Below are 16892 nucleotides of genomic sequence, written 5' to 3' on the forward strand. Positions count from 1 at the left end.
ATTTATTCATGTTTGATGATGGTAATATCTAAAGCTCTATCTACACTATCAAACTAGTTTGACAAACAAAAGTGTGATGTTCCCAAAATGGTAGTGATATACCCAATTATAGTAGTGATATGGCATAATCATATCCATATATGGGCAAATCACATTTTTTGTCACATAACGTTTGATAGTGTAGACAGAGCTTAAAATGATAGTTGATAATGATGATATTAAATAAAATGATGAAGCTATTAATGTTGATAGTTGATGATAGTTGATGATGGTGATATAAAATATGGTATTGATGTTAATGATAATCTAAAGATAGTGAAGCTATGCAAAGTAGAGGATGACGATGCTAAGGGGTAGCTGGTTGTGACAATCATGGTCACATGGTTAAGGATTAAAAACACATTTTTAGTCATGTTTACGTGTTATAGATTTAGTGAAGTTAGGCTACCTAGTCGGGTTATTGATTGATCCCTACCTCATTTAATGCAAATGATCGATCGCTGTAATGCGAAATGTCGATATTACCGTTTTACCTACTCATTTAAGTTTTAGATTTTCCGCAACATTGATGTCATTACCCCGTATTTAGGACACAAGATAATCTATGTACAAATAAAACTGTACTTTTTTGATTAAAATTTCGCACATTCCGTTTATAAACGACTAGATACAAAGAGAGCGCCTATCATAATTATATACATACACACACGAACTTGAATTTAGCGCAGCGCACCATCAATAAGAAATAATTTTTGTGTAAAACGTTTATGAAAAAATCAAATTAAGAAGTTTTAATGTACACACTTTTGTTGAAACTCTACTGACGATAAAATGTTTTGAATTGGTATATAGTACAATCTCGTTAATTACAAAGTACTTTTAACTAAAAAAAAACATTAAAAAGATAATTCCAACACAAATATCGAACAGACAGAAAAACACGTTTCAAAATGTTTTCTTCAACCGAAGTGCGTTAACATCTTCAACAAGCCACTTCAACAACCTCATGATTATAGTAGTATACTGTAGTAGCCAAGCCTAAAGTTTACCTTCGCGTATATAAAGTTTATTTTTACGCATGCGTTAACTTTGTTACATGGTGTGATAACGTGGTTGTTATTCAAACACTGTGTTCACACGCACTAGAGTTAAAAAGGATTTAAGCTGATCAGAATGATATCAGAGTTACATCCGACGTAAAGTACTTGTGTTATCTCCTATAGGCCTACCTCCATGTCTCGTTAACTCCGATATAACTATGATATAACTCCGATAGATTTAAGGGGTACACCCCATGCGTTACACCACAACCGTTTAAACGCAGAACAAGTGCATGTAACTCCGATAAAAAAAAATGAGCGCTTAGATAGGCATATAGCTTTAAATAAGTTTAACATCAAAAGGTTGAATTGTAATTTTTTGGGTACAGTATTTGGTTCTAGTTTAAAACCAAATTACTGTTAATATATCGTACTTATTTTTGTAGGCAGTCATTATTATACTTGAACTTTGTCGTTTTATTATGCAATTTTTTGTATCAGAAATAATGGTACACTCTAATACATTTTAAAATACCTTTTGAATAGTTTAATATTAATTATTATGTTATCATTATGTGTATACCTGTAGATTTAAAGTGATCTGGTCTGATAGTAATCATATTGGTAAGATATAAAGGACTCTTTAGCCAATAAAATATTAACTAAAATTAAAGACTGAATACAGATAAAATAGAATTAATAAATTCATCAATATATTTGTATTTGTATATATTATTTACAGTAGATATAATTCTGGGACACGTACCGATGTTAAAAGACGACGTGCTGTATACACGTGACTTGATGTCGCGGTATATTTCCCTTATCTCTTGATCCCGCTTACAACAACTAAATCCCTGCTTGAGTTCCTCAAGTGTAGGTTTTTAAATACTTGGCTGATCTGAACCTCAATTTCTCACCTTACGGTTTTCCAAGTGTTTTGAAAAAAAAACCCCTGAATATAGATCTACTTAATTACAGTGTCGCAGTGGATTATATTGTAGAATAACATTATCTCATACTGTTTTATTCACCAATCATTTATTTGCCTCAAATTTTTTTTATAAAACAATTAAAGGGCATAATGTCCGTTTATTTACGACAGTGTGGTAATGATTTTGTCTTTAGAATTTGATTAATGACGTCAAGATTGAGAATCGAGGAATGGTCTTTAAAATGTTATACATGTTCTGTCGTTGTATTTATTGATGTTCGAGATGGTTCACATCCGAGAAGTGGTCTTAAAATGTTGTCACGTGTTAATGTGTTAATTGATGACGTCAAATTGGTTCACATCCGAAAAGTGGTCTTAAAATGTTGTCACATGATGAATAGTTGTAATATTCTTGTTGCTTGTGTTTGCAAACATATGCTACATAACTCGAAAATGTATTGTAGATGGAGAGAAGTATCCTATATATTTAAGCTTAGCGTTTGCGAATTTTCTTTTTTCTTTTTCTGTTTGTACGTTTGTTGATATGGATGACATTTTTCCGAAATAAAAGAAATTGATTGACTGATTAATTTGGTTTTTTTTTATGACGTTAAATTTCTTCACATCCGAGAAGTGGTTTAATCAAGATCAAGAGATTTATTTAGAAACTTTGGTAGCTTTAATCTGGATAATTGTTCATAAACAGACATATTGTTTGCATTATTTTTGATTGCCATTTTCTCGTGAATCTTCCAGGTGTGTATTTGACACTTTTCTTCATTAAATCGTCAAGAACATGCCTAATAAAAGTGTTATGGAATCAATAGAATTGAATGTTTGTCCATCTTGGTCAGAGGCTTACATCTGTCCATCACCTCGTCTACCTGTCAGTTCATCATGTATTACGTTCAATATCATAAGCCAACACAACTATAATCTCTAGATATACACGAAAAAGAAGTAAATTGGAACTTGAAAAACTTTAATCACGTCTTAGCGCGTGTCTATTAAAGACACACTTGTAACACAACGGTCCATTGGAGTTGTAACTTAAAGCTCTGCTTTCATTTAGGCTCCTCCGCTTTATTTAAGTTATTAAAGTAGTAAAGTGAAAAAAAAATGAAATGAAACTTATCTCTCCATCTTATTCTAGCATTTTAGTATAAACAATTAATTCTTTACCATAGTAGGCCTAAATAAATCGAAAACAATAACTTTATTTATTTCAATAAATTTATTATTGGCCTGTATTACCACATGTATCCAAACATATCCCCCTCCACCCACTCTCCCAAACAAATGAAAACAATTTTATGAGGCCTACTAGTCATCAATTAAAGAGCAATACAATATCAATAGCATTTCATCATTATGATCTACGTCAATATTTTGAATATATTTCATGAACTATTTATAGGGAAGTTGTTTTTTTTTTGGATAGAAAAGGGAAATGCCAATAAGTGCTGAGAGTGTACTGTTAGAAAATCCTACATATTTTTTCGAGTGCAATTTGAAAGCTAAAAGTTGTCCTTTAGATGTTCATCTCGTGGTGCACGAATTTTAAACGCGAGTGGTACGCGAGACAATATCTGTATATTTTTTATCAGACCAGGTTGCATAGCTTAGAGTTTGTACAATTTTAAACCAGAATGCATAAATAAAGTAAAGTAAATGTACATCCGGTATCAGAGAAAAGTGACATTTTTTTACAAAATAACTTTCTAAGTTGATGAAATACATATCCTGGTTAATCAATAGTGAGCTTAAAGAGTGGTCGTACATTAACCTTTTTATACCATCTCTGCGCTCGCATGTTAACAGGAAATTCGGTAAACCGTACAGCATAAACGTTATTAAAAAATATATATCAAATCTTATTTATATGGGCTTAGGCCTATGTATCAGTGTTTGAAAATTATACAAAAAGAATATAAAAACTACCGTACTATAATTATACTGATTTTATACACACAAATTAAATACTCCCATATACAATACATATATTTATACTTGTATAACTGTACATTACAAGTTTCATAAACTGACTTTTCCCCACCATTCATAATTATAAGTACTTAACATGCAGCACCATTATAATCTATACCATTTTTTAGATATCACCTTTTATCAAAGGTGACAACTTGCCTGTTATAGAGGGTGTAGCCTGACCCTAATAAATGCACCTCTATGTGTTCTTTCCACCTTTGGTTTCCTTGTCGACAAACGATAGTTTTTAATCGGTGTAAAAGTTTTTAACCAAGTAGACCTCAATATAATGAGCAAACGATTAACGAAATAAAAGGTAATGTTTTTATGTCATTAACCAAATTTTAAAAAATAGATTTCTGAATAAACAACAAAAATTAAAACAAATATTTATTTTATTTAATTAATTTTTTAAGTATTAATTAATCATCTTAATTATAGTATTGTTTATATTATTCAAATTATATATGTATATATATATATATATTTTCATTTGGCTTAATTTGAGTAATAACACGGGTTAATGATAAAAAAAATTGTTTTGAATAAAGAATAGTTTAATAAATATATTTTCCTTACTTATTTCTTGTATTTGTTAAATATATTAATTTAATTATATTTGTATCATAAACAAAGAATATGATTATAAAATAATTCAGTGTTTAATCCATAATGTTGTGACGTGTGAGAAAGGTGTGCTTACTTACTATTTGATTCTATTGTATAGTTTCTATTTCTTTTGAAGAAAACGTGATAATTGCTATGATCAGGACAGAGTATAATTCGTGAGTGTATGTGCACGGTGTACTCAATGCTAGTTTCGTTACAGTGGCTTCAACATCGTCTACACTCATCACAACACGAGATATTTAATCCGAATCAGACTTTATCTAACGAGATCTCTAAACTAAGTTTTCTAGAATGTAAGTAACATTTATTTATCTTAAATATTTATTATAAAGTTGTAATTTTCTTTTAGATACATTTATTTGAACCGTTCTTGTAAGGACGCATAGTTTGGGAATGTAGGCCGCGTAGCCTTTGCTTTAACTATCGTTACCTTATAGCGTTGCATTCAAATACAGAATGTTATTCTTTTAAATAATTTTATATCGCAAAACAATTTAATAAGTACGTACAATGTGTTAATGATAGGTAAGTTTTATCCGATTACTGTATTTGTAAAATTAAATATTCTCAAATCGTATAAGTCACGTACAGACATGACAATACCCATTGAATCTACGGGATTTTATAATGAAAGGAACGTAAAAATATGATATATATTTTTTTGTGTAAAATTTGTTTTATATATAATAAAACAGATTAATCGTGAAATTACTTTAACCATTAATATACCGTTAGGGCTCATATCACGTATATTGACTTTAAATTAGAAAAATATCACGAAAAGCTCTTTAATCAATCGAAATGGGAATGAATTCCCAAGTTTTTGTTATTGATACAACATATACGAATGGATTAGTGTCGTGCCTACAGATTGTTGTCGCGTCCCTCTCGCCGAGTGCCCTAGAACTTGGCCTTAGAAATCATCAGAGTAATATTCACAATGAACAGAAAGACCAAACATGAACTTACTCATTTTGATGTGATCTTCTGATGTTTCTTGCGTTAAATGAATAAACGAATAAAAGACCAATAAACATGTGAAATACCTATTGTGTTTTAAGTAAATTTGCATTTGATGAATGTATACGACGGTATATCTATATTCGATTGAACTTTGACTTAATTTATATCTTCCTTATTGGAATGTAAATACATATTGCTGAATAAATGTGAATGAATGAGGACTTAAAATTCAATAAAAACGATTTTCAAAGTGTATATGATTTAAAGGAATTTATCTTTAAAATTATTTATCCTCAATAGTACAAAAAACACTCCAAAAGAGAAACTCCAATCCAGACTCTTTTTCTACAATTGACATGCAAACACCCATTAGACAATTAGTTCATAGTATAGGTTCAAATCCGATTAGACGTCAATTTAATTCATATTTTGTTAATGGAGGCCTGTTTGTAACTCCAGAAAAACTCCAGAAAGGAGTAAGTTTTACCAAGAAAGAGTAAAATTACTTTTACTGTTTTTACTCTGGTTTTACTTAACCAGTGTGTAAAAGAAGAATAGGCTACCTTTCATTCGTTATAATAGGATGAGAATGAGTGCAGATATTCTATTAGTTTTTAAACTAATGTTTAAAACTATGTTTAAAAACAGGATAGGAATTAGGAATGTCATTTGAATATTGTTATGTAAACAAACATTCAATAAATTAAATTACTTTTACTTGATGGACTTTTTTTTTGGAGAAATTATGCACACCACATTTCGTTCAGTAACGATTTTTAGTAGTGTTTTAGTATAAAATAAACTGAGGGAACTGACGGGTAAATGTCATTAATATTTCTAGTGACAATTTTTATGGGAAGGGGAAAGTGGAAGAAAACGTTACCGGTAAATTCATTGTGCACAGTACTCTGTACGTATGTGCATTCCACATACTTGTCAGGTGTAAATTTACATACTGCATTTCAATATGGTTTCGTGGTTTACCGAACCGAATAATATTAGGGTAATTTAAAAGGCAAGGTTAACTACAATGACCTATTCAATAGCCATTTCAGATGGGAATAGAACTGACCTGTGCTGTGTGGACTGCGCGGCCGAAAATGTCCAAAACACTAATCGTAGGTTGGCAGAATAAAGAAAAGTATTTTTCTCAATATATAGATATCAATACAACTATGTGGTATCCTTATAGTACTGTAACTCATAAGTTTGTTTATCAGTGTATTTTTTTAACTGAAATCTGTGCGACGACGATATAGTTCGACCCAAACATCTCGTCACATATCATGGAAGTACGGGTCAAAAGTCATTCCAACCAACGAATGCGACCGTTCGACTGAAGAGCTTTAAGTCATCGTTGAGTGTTGGGCCACGAACAGCCTACACCCCGAAAGGAGGCGTGGAACAACTAGCTGTCGCTACACACAGCGGGAGCCCATTTGCTAGGCTGAAGAACGCTTTCAAAACCTTCAGTTATTACGAATCTTAGCATTGGCGTAGACCACTTCGAAGGATACGAACAAGTACTATCCGACCTTGATCTTACGGTACTTCTATACACTTGGCGATCAAACTTATCTCCAATTTGTGCTTTTTTTTCATCGAAGAGTTTTGAGATTAAAAGGTAAGAATTCATTTTAGTGCGTACTCAGCAACGTGTATTTTGCGCACAAAGTTAAAATACTCGCGTAGTATAAGTTACGCATATATTTCTAAAGATTCGTTGATCAAACATTTTATTATTTACGTTTCTATATTTCAGTTAGGTTATTTGTTTACACCACTTGTTTTGTCAAAATGGCTGGAAATGATACGTATTCATTTCGCAGGTTTATTACGACATACAGATATTATGTTTTATGCGTTTTTTACCGGAACATTAAGATATTTTCATCCTAAAATGTTTTAAATTTAAGCAAAATATATTTATTTCATCATTTAGAATAACAATTTAGATAATTTTTCTAAAATTTAAACTTATATTTGAAGTTACGAAATGTAGTTTCATGTATGTCATATTAATTGGTGCCACATTTAAAAGTAGTTCTATAATGTTATGTTCAGAGGATTCACTATTTTGGTGGAGAAAATTCTTCTTTCCTGTGCAATACGTGTTTCAAAATGTTACTGATGCTATGCTGTAGGCCTACAATTTGATTCACAATTCTCTCGAATGACATTCTTACTGGTCAGCCATTCGGCTTAACTTGACTGTACAATGGAGAAATACTGTAGGCCTAAAAATGTTAGCCTAAACATTACTACAAAATCTTTGTGAGTTTGTATTCTTTTCCGATATTTTTCTGCAAATAATACTTTTTTGTTCACTAATTTTTAATAATTCGATAAGAAAAATAAGAAAACAATCGGCTTACATAAATATTTTGTTAAAATTACATTGATACAGTACTGATAATGTTACGTTATAAAACCTGCAGGCTATAGGCTATTATTTTTTGTGTGGAATCTAACCGTTTCAAATTTTACCATACAGTTGTCAGCCTGGCCTACTTACTAAAACCACGGAGGTATTTATGCTAAAACAAACAATAGAAATACATATGCCTAAAATAAAATTGGTATTATAAACTTGTTTATTAAGGTTAAATTATTGGGTCCAATAAATACGATATTTTTGGTGATTATATGTAGTAAATAGACACATTTGGATGTTAGTGTTTATAAATATAGAGTACATACAGTAGTTCTGTTTACAAATGTTTATTTACTATTTTTTCTATCGTTGTTACACGTTTAATCAATTCAGAGTACAATAATAGTCTTATTTTTCGTTAGTTAAATAACTTAAAGATGTATTGTCCCCCAAAAACATGAAAAATGAAGATTAATTAAATTAGACTTTGAATATTTTATTTTGTAGTTTTAATATAGTTAATCACTTCCATAGAAAAAAAATGATAAAAAATAATGTTTTCACTTATAAAATGACAAAATAAATGGTTATATTCAACCAAAAATCCATTGGCTGGCAGCCAAGTTGACAATTTTTTGCTTTAATTCACATTTTTTCAGGTAAATACATTTTTTTAGATCCAATTTTTGGTCAAAGTGGATAACTATTATGTTACATTAAAATGAAATATTAAAAAAAAATGTTTTCAGAATTATTTTTTCAGGGGGACAATACATCTTTAAACCTCTAAATTAGTACTAGTATTTAGCCATTAATTAACAGATGTCAATGTCAGCTGTAAACATGTTGTTTTAAGCATTGTCTATAATTCTACACCTGCATTTATTACCATCAGATTTTGATATCAAAACAGTGCTTAGGTGGTGCCTTCATTTGTAATATAGTATTAATTTTGTTATTAAGATGATGTTTTAATGTTATATCGTAGCATCATTTTGAAAATTACTTTTACATTATCAAGAAAAATGCTTGTGCAAAATGCCATAGGGCATGATATCAACTCGAAATTGAAATGTTCAGTGTGTAAGATAATATAGGATTAAAAGAAACACTAACAAAAGTATGATACATGAAGACACATGGAACATCACGTGTGTCTTCGTGTATGCTGCAACATAAATTATACGCGTGTGCGCAATATTTGTACACATTCTCCATGTTGCTTTAGAAAAGAAATAGTATGAATATTACCACATATTGACATTTTCAATATTATTGGATACCGTAGTGCTGGATAGGTTACACTAAGACACACGTGTGTCCTGTTTTAATATTATATCTTATATAAAGCACACATAAGTGAATAATATGTAGCCTATTAGGTTGTTGCCCGGAATTTGGAAGGATGGGTCGGATATGCAATCTAGATTAAGTTAGGCAGCCTAGCAAATATGATATATAAAAAAAAATAGAATGTAAGGCATATGTGTGAAAGAACTGATTTCTATATATGAAAGCAAAGTTTCGCTTATTTCGATTTCCAATGTAGCAAAATTTGCATCAATTAACACGAAGTTTTCTACCGACTCGATTTTTTAAAGAAAGAAAAACCACAGTTTTGGGATAGGTACTTAGTACATATAAAACACACGTAAATAAAACACTGTTGTCTCTGTTTATTATCTATGATAAACTAATGCCCAGGTTATGTGTTTATGACGTTTTCTGTAAGAAAATTGTAGAGATAATAAGGTCCTATCTTTAAGAAAGAGTGTACATAATATGTAACACACTTTTAGAGAGCAACGATGGGGATTTTAGTTGATTGCATTAGCCGACCCTGGATGATCCGTTTGTAGGCGTGTGGAATTCCTTATGCATCGTCCACTCGCCTCATACCCCGTCCACTCTCGCCTCGTAAACCGTCCACTCTCGCCTCGTGCACCGTCCACTCTAGCCTCGTGCACCTTCTACTCTCGCCTCATGTACCTTCCACTCTAGCCTCATACCCCGTCCCTCTAGCCTCATACACCGTCCACTCCAGCCTTCACTAAAAAAAATACCTCGTCAACTTTAGTCTTTACTAACAAAATACACCGTCCACTTGTCCCAAAACATATTTTCGATGTACGTCTATATTCAGGCCTACTAAGGTGTGTTTCATCAAATTTCCACATTTTTAATCGTATTTCCTTTATCAAAACATTGATTTTTAAACATAATGTTCACTTTGTAGACAGAATATTTATCAAAACATATTATACTTTGCCAATGGCTATTAAAATATTTATATAGGTTAATGAGTGAATCTCATTCTTCTAATGTTTAATCATAATTATGCAAATACATTCACTATTATTGTCATGGAGATAATGTTCAAATAATAATAATAATAATAACCTATCAAAAATACCAAAATCAATGCTCTTAATCGTTATATACGGTAGTATATAGTAAATTTAGTAAAAAATGCTCTTATTTTATAATTTTAACACAGAAATGACGTATACAGGTAAATGATAACGAATACAAAAAATTATGATTTCAATACACATAAGATAAAATGCAGATGTTATTGTAGACAGGATTCGGTAGACATGTAAATGTGTTTATTTGTTTAGTCTAGACGTCGATATAATGCCAATATAAATATGTAATTAAATATCACTGTTTTGCTATCATGGTATATAATTGGTATATTGTTATAAATAACCAATCAATGCGCATGCGTTGATAATATATGGATGATAATTGAATAATAAGCAACAAATGGTCGAGTCACACTACAAGTAGCGTATGGTCCAAATAAAACACACTAAAACTTACAAATTTAGCATAATAATAGAAATATTGTATTCGGACATCTTACCATAGTTAGATTCAAATGATGACCAGAAAGCAATCATCTCTGTGGAGCAAACAAACTACATACAAACAAACAACATTATGGTTTATGATAAACGAAATAATTTGTTCTCTAAATTTAATAACCTTTGCTCGTCCACAATCAAAGAAATATATACACATCATTATTTATAAAAAATATCCACAAACGATAGAAAATAGATAACATCTTAATATTTAATACATGTTTTAGTGAATTGAATAACCTTAATCACAATCAAGGTAATGACATCCCAAAATGTATTTTTCATGACACGTTTGAGATTCGAAAACATGTTTGATTATTGCATTGCAATAAGTATACATGCTATCTTTTGTGTGGACAACCTACATGGACATGTACACAATGGTATATGTATTATGTTGCTAGTTTGCACCTAAAATGGTGACAACAAGTTGACATTTTCTTCTGTCTTCTGCTGTTGTATGGCATATCACATGACCATGGTATATCACATGACCATATCACATGACCATACCGATTTATAAGTGTTGATATTTTGAATGACATTGGTGTTTATTAGTTTGTAACTAAATAATCACCATTGTCGTTGCTAATTAGTCTGTACAATAAAACGAAATAATCGTCTGTTTGGTACTACTCTTAAAATGATTACGAAATTTTATTTGATTTTGAAGAATTTTTCAACTTTTTAGTTGGTATTATCCTCTGTTTAGAAGTATAGTTTCTTTATTATTCAAGTATTTGACGTTTGTACAAAATTCTAGAATATAATATTGTTTATAATCATCACCCATAATTAAAGTATATCAGCGGACACTTCTCTTTGGCATATGAGTCCAGGATGATGAAGACATACAATCCTCCCTATATTCGACTGTTTTGTGCATTTTAAAACATCGTTCTAGGCATCATTACTTCATATGCCTATACCACGAAATGGTTAGAAAGGTGTTTATATATTGGGACATATGTTACTTGTCCGAATTCTACCAGGTAGAAATGAAGGAAACTTCTGGGAATTGGACTGGTTTTAATTTAGTGGCCAACAAAATTGACCTAGTTTAAAATATTCGTCCGTTGATGGCTTATTGTAGAAATGTAGATGGGGTTTAGAGGAGAAAGTAATAACTTTGTCATCAAAAAGAAAATGGTTATAATAATATTGAGGTGGGGTAAAAAGTTAGGGGCATACCTAATGGTACATAACAAAATGTCTTTAAAGATGAAGGTGAAAGAAAGTTTTGTCTGAAAGGTAGTATAGTATAGGTATATGAAGTACCATTACTGCATGTGTCTTCAATTAGGCCTATTCGCCCTATAGACCCACATCATTATCATACCTTTGCTAAATTTTACAGTCAAATTTTAAATGGAGTGGCTAATTTGAGGGTGGATCAAAGTTTAAATGGAGTGGCTAATTTGAGGGTGGATCAAAGTTTAAATGGAGTGGCTAATTTGAGGGTGAATAAAAGTTTAGATGGAGTGGCTAATTTGAGGGTGGATCAAAGTTTAAATGGAGTGGCTAATTTGAGGGTGGATGGAAACATGTTGGACAGCAGTGCCTTTTAATGCCTGATTTTGAAACATTTTAATGTTAAAACTATTGTAAAGCTACTGTAGGTCGATACATGAGTACATTTTGGACTAGGTGGTCCACATACTCGAGCAATCACATCACCTCTCGGGTCTCAGAAAGACTACAAAAAACAGGGCTACAATTATAAAAAAAAGAAGATTATTATTATACTATATTAGTAAATGTCTACCAATATGTATTGTATAATTAATATGTTATTAGTTACCAAGTATCGATCTTTAGTATTCTGGGAAAACATCTGTTTTGCTATTATATACCGGTAGTAGTGATGTTTGTATTTGTGTATAAAGATCAAGAGAAGGATTTGATGTAATGGTAATACACTATGTTCATTAAGTCCTGGAAAGCGTTGACCTTTGAAGCAGACGTTGACATTCAGATCACTTTTTCTCGTAATCTTTACCTTTATATTGCTAACCGAGGAAGTATCCACAAACAATGAACTAGAATCCGTATGGTGTCAGAAAGACTCGCGAAAACCTTCACCACAATGCATAGAATTTTTTACAGTCTCAGTCGAATTACATTAAATACAACGTCAAATTAGAAACCAAGCGTATATAACATGATGTATACGCGAACCAGATTAAGAGATTTGGCGGCAAGATTATGTTCCTTATTTTGTGTTTTATTCAAACGAGGGAGGAGGTTGCAACTCATTGACGAATCAAACCACAGTTGTGTTCCCGCTCGTTGAATAAATATGCAGAAATGAACTCGATATAAATCAAATTGTTTCGTATCATTTAACGTTTGACGGGTATATCTAGGCACGTAATCCACAGCTCAGATATAACTAAACTCTTCTTGTCATACTGTCTTCATACTGGAAATCTACAACTAAGGGCATGTTAGAACACTTATTAATACCATGGGTTATTATTGTATATTTATCACTGTTTCCTTCTGTCATGCTGCAACAATTTAAAAAAAAAAGAAGAAAAGGGAAGGGGACACCGGATATATTACGGGACCTCTTCATTTGCACAGAGGTTTCAGTTTGGGAACTATAACTCGATTAGTGTAGTGTTTATTTCTATTATTTACTTCAATATATATTAAATAGGTATATGCAAACAATACATCATATACAAATAAGCAGTTTCTGAGAAATCATAACAATTCTAAAAATTTCGAAAAATATTGGGAAAACACAATCTTTTTGAGCAGAGTTAGGTTCTCAATGTGATCGACAAAATTGATCTTATTTGTAAATTAATTTTCTTATCCCAGTAAACTAATTGCAACTCACCTGTAGCCAGGTGTAACGAACATATGAATATTCATAATATGTAACTCACGTCATGAATATTCATTAAATATATGTGCACACACCTACAAGATATTAGTTTAATAGGCCTGCAATGATATTCTGAGAAATCATACAATTTGATATTTAAACATTTAAATGTTATGAATATTCAACATTTAAAAAAAATCAATATTAATATCACTAAAAATTCAAAAACATCCTATGATTTTCTGGAACCAAACGTTTACCAGTTGTCAAATTAGTCTGTATTATACTCTATACAGGCGATTGTCCATCTGTTTTCATTGAATTGATATTGTACACACGATGTTTTCAAATAATCAATAGGCCTATTTGATTGATATTCGGAAAGGAAACAATGTTTTGAATGTTTATGCATCAGAAAACGTAAGGTAAGGTTTTGATTGTTAATAAAGCGTGGTTGTTGCCACTAAAGACGCAACGCAAGGACGTACGCGCAACGCAAGCGAATTGACCAATGAGCCACTGTTCGAATAGTCCATCGCTTGTGATTGGTCAAATCACTTTGCGTTGCGTTGCGTCCTAGTGTTGCGTCCTAGTGGGAACCAAGCTTACATACTATTGTCTGCATTTGTCGTATGAAGATGTACACCTATATTGTAATTCGTTCGTGTTAGGCCTCGTCTGACCAACAGGTTTATATAACTTGCCTTCTTAACATGAAAGTTAAGGTTCCAACTGCAGTTGGTACTAATTTACAATTAAACAAATCAAGCAAGAAAACTAGTTTGTTGGTGAATTCGCAAAATGCGCAATAATATACAGAACTGTTGAAAATAGCCATGATGGGGTACGGAAAGCAAGAAGATGCGTGGTACTGGGTACGTTAATAAAACACGCTTCTTGAATCTCAACTGATAACCGAGTTATTGTGTAGTAGTAGTTTATCTAACAATAGAGACTGTTAAACGCCTTCATGATTTCTAGGTAGGACCGAAGATGCCACCAAGGGTATAGAGTGATTTCTCTTCCCCTTACTTTTATATGTATTGATATTTTGCTTTAAAATAACAGCGTCTAGTTCATTTCTTTCAATCTTTCTTACGGTACAAATTCATCTGGTTTGAGTGTGGTTCAACTTGGATTCTCATTTATATCCTTTTAAAGGGATTTTCTACAAAAAGTTCCTAAAATATAAAATAATAGGAGTTCGTCACAAGGATGATGATACTATTTTACTGAAATCATTACTTCTTTTTATAGAACATATGTTGTATATTTAATAAAGAGTGGAAACGTCAAAATAAATTTCGTTCTTTTTAAATTGAATTCGAATATATTATTCATCGGCGACATACAATATAAATTTCGTTACTAACGTCCCTGGTTTAATTGGCAGAATAAAACTAACCAATTTAGACTTTTGGAAGTTGTAAATCAATGATAACACTGAATATACAGAGATCACACATTTGCGGGTTAAATACTAAGTCTAGTAATCAACGCCATTTGATCCTATGATGGCTGGCATGTATAATGGCATAACCATGTTACAATTTCGTTGAACTTTGTTTAATTATTAACAATAATTCTAATTTAGTTACTGGTTCACTATAAATTATACTGGTATAAAACAATCGCATAACGTCCAAATGTGTTTATTTTTTTATTTTATTTCATTTCACATTCCAGACCAACAGCGAATCATCGTCACTAACAGGCTGGTTAAAATCTTAATAAAATCTGCTTTAGATAACAAAATTTAAATCATTAAAATAAGATGACATCGAAGATAGAAAAATGATATTACAGGTTAGGTCTAAATACATTTTGTAGGCCTTGTACATTTTACAATCGTTATCTACATTATATGGTATTACTGTATCATTCAAAAAACTCATGAAACAGAATTCGTATACGCTTAGTTTGTATTTAAACAATGAAATATTAGTTCACATTCAATTCACATTTATTTTACTCATCCTTTATATTATAGTTTATAGCATAAATGATGGCAAGGATCCTGCATAGAGAAGTTTGCACTTCTGTTTTCGCAGGACCCTTTTACATAAAAAACATATAGACATTAATTAAAATGACCATTGGTCCATATAAAGCGTGTCATAGCATGGGTTGAATGTAGACAGATCGAATAATTTACAAATCTGTAAATAAAATCGGGACTTATACCTGGTAATAAGATGGTGTTGTCAAAAGTTGTTGCTATGCAACCAGTCGCACCAATCATACGACGCGATCAGTGACCAGTTTATCGACCGGAAGTTTCAAAACTTCTGGAATTAGGGGGCGCTCTAGTAGAAAGAAATAAAGTTGTATTGGACAAAGTTGTTTTAAGTGTTTTTTTTTATAGAAAAATATCCATAATGATTTAAATCAAAATACGAATTTAGCAAAAACGAACTTTTTTTTACATTAAAAAAAAATATTGTCCTCTGAAATTTTAATATACTGGCAACAAAAGCAATATATATTAACATAACAATTAATGATTGAATCACTGTCGATATAATGTCATATATAATTGTTATATTTTATTTGTTATTTAACCTGGCTCATTATTCCTGTTTTAACAACAATAAATTATTATACACATTTCCATCAAAGCTAGGCTTACAATATACTGAACAATATGCAATTAATGGATTGCGTTAATTAATGACAAAAATCATTAGTTATTGATCCATAACGGAGGAGGGGTAGGCATATACATAGATAGTTAGTTTCAACGAAATAAATTGTTTGCTTGAAATAATTAGAATAAATAATAACTTATTATTAATACATACTTTTAATTTTTCTCAAACAACGTAATATCTTTAAACACACAGTTAAAACTACATCCCGTGGTCATGGTCATTGTCATGAATAGGCCTACTATTAGTAATTATTAGTACAGTTTAAAATTCTTAGAAGTTGTACTGCTATGATCATTTGTATTTAATATCATTATATAAATAATTGATTGTGGCGAGTTAAGCCAGTATTGATTGATTAAAGCAATAATTAAGAAGACACAGAACCTAACAGTCGGAGAATAAACTAGTCACAGGTCATGACATTGTAGATTGAATTAACTGTTCAACAATAATGGCGACCTGCAGACATGACGGATATTGCATAACTTAAAACATTTACGATTCTGCGTACCATTCAATACAAACTACGCAGTTTATTTAGTGTTGTGAGGGTGGTTACGCTTATAAACATAAACCGCAATATTGTTGTTTCACCACCGAAAAAACAA

The 16892-nt window shown here is 31.2% G+C and overlaps 1 protein-coding gene across 2 annotated transcripts in view; it reads left to right on the forward strand.

Moving 5' to 3' along the window:
• Positions 1-4854: 4854 nt before the first annotated feature.
• The window catches only part of LOC144854317 (nuclear receptor subfamily 2 group F member 1-B-like), a 41016-nt gene continuing 28978 nt past the window's right edge, over positions 4855-16892 (forward strand). The window contains exon 1 of one of the 2 annotated variants that reach the window (XM_078712262.1): positions 4855-4883. The gene's annotated coding sequence lies outside the window, so the exon portion shown is untranslated. Of the gene's footprint in view, positions 4884-6909; positions 7178-16892 lie in introns of those variants that run through there. The other variant, XM_078712260.1, reaches the window with a different exon arrangement.

This window comes from Antedon bifida, chromosome 10, assembly GCF_963402885.1.
Source record: "Antedon bifida chromosome 10, ecAntBifi1.1, whole genome shotgun sequence".
NCBI classification, from domain to species: Eukaryota; Metazoa; Echinodermata; class Crinoidea; order Comatulida; family Antedonidae; genus Antedon; species Antedon bifida.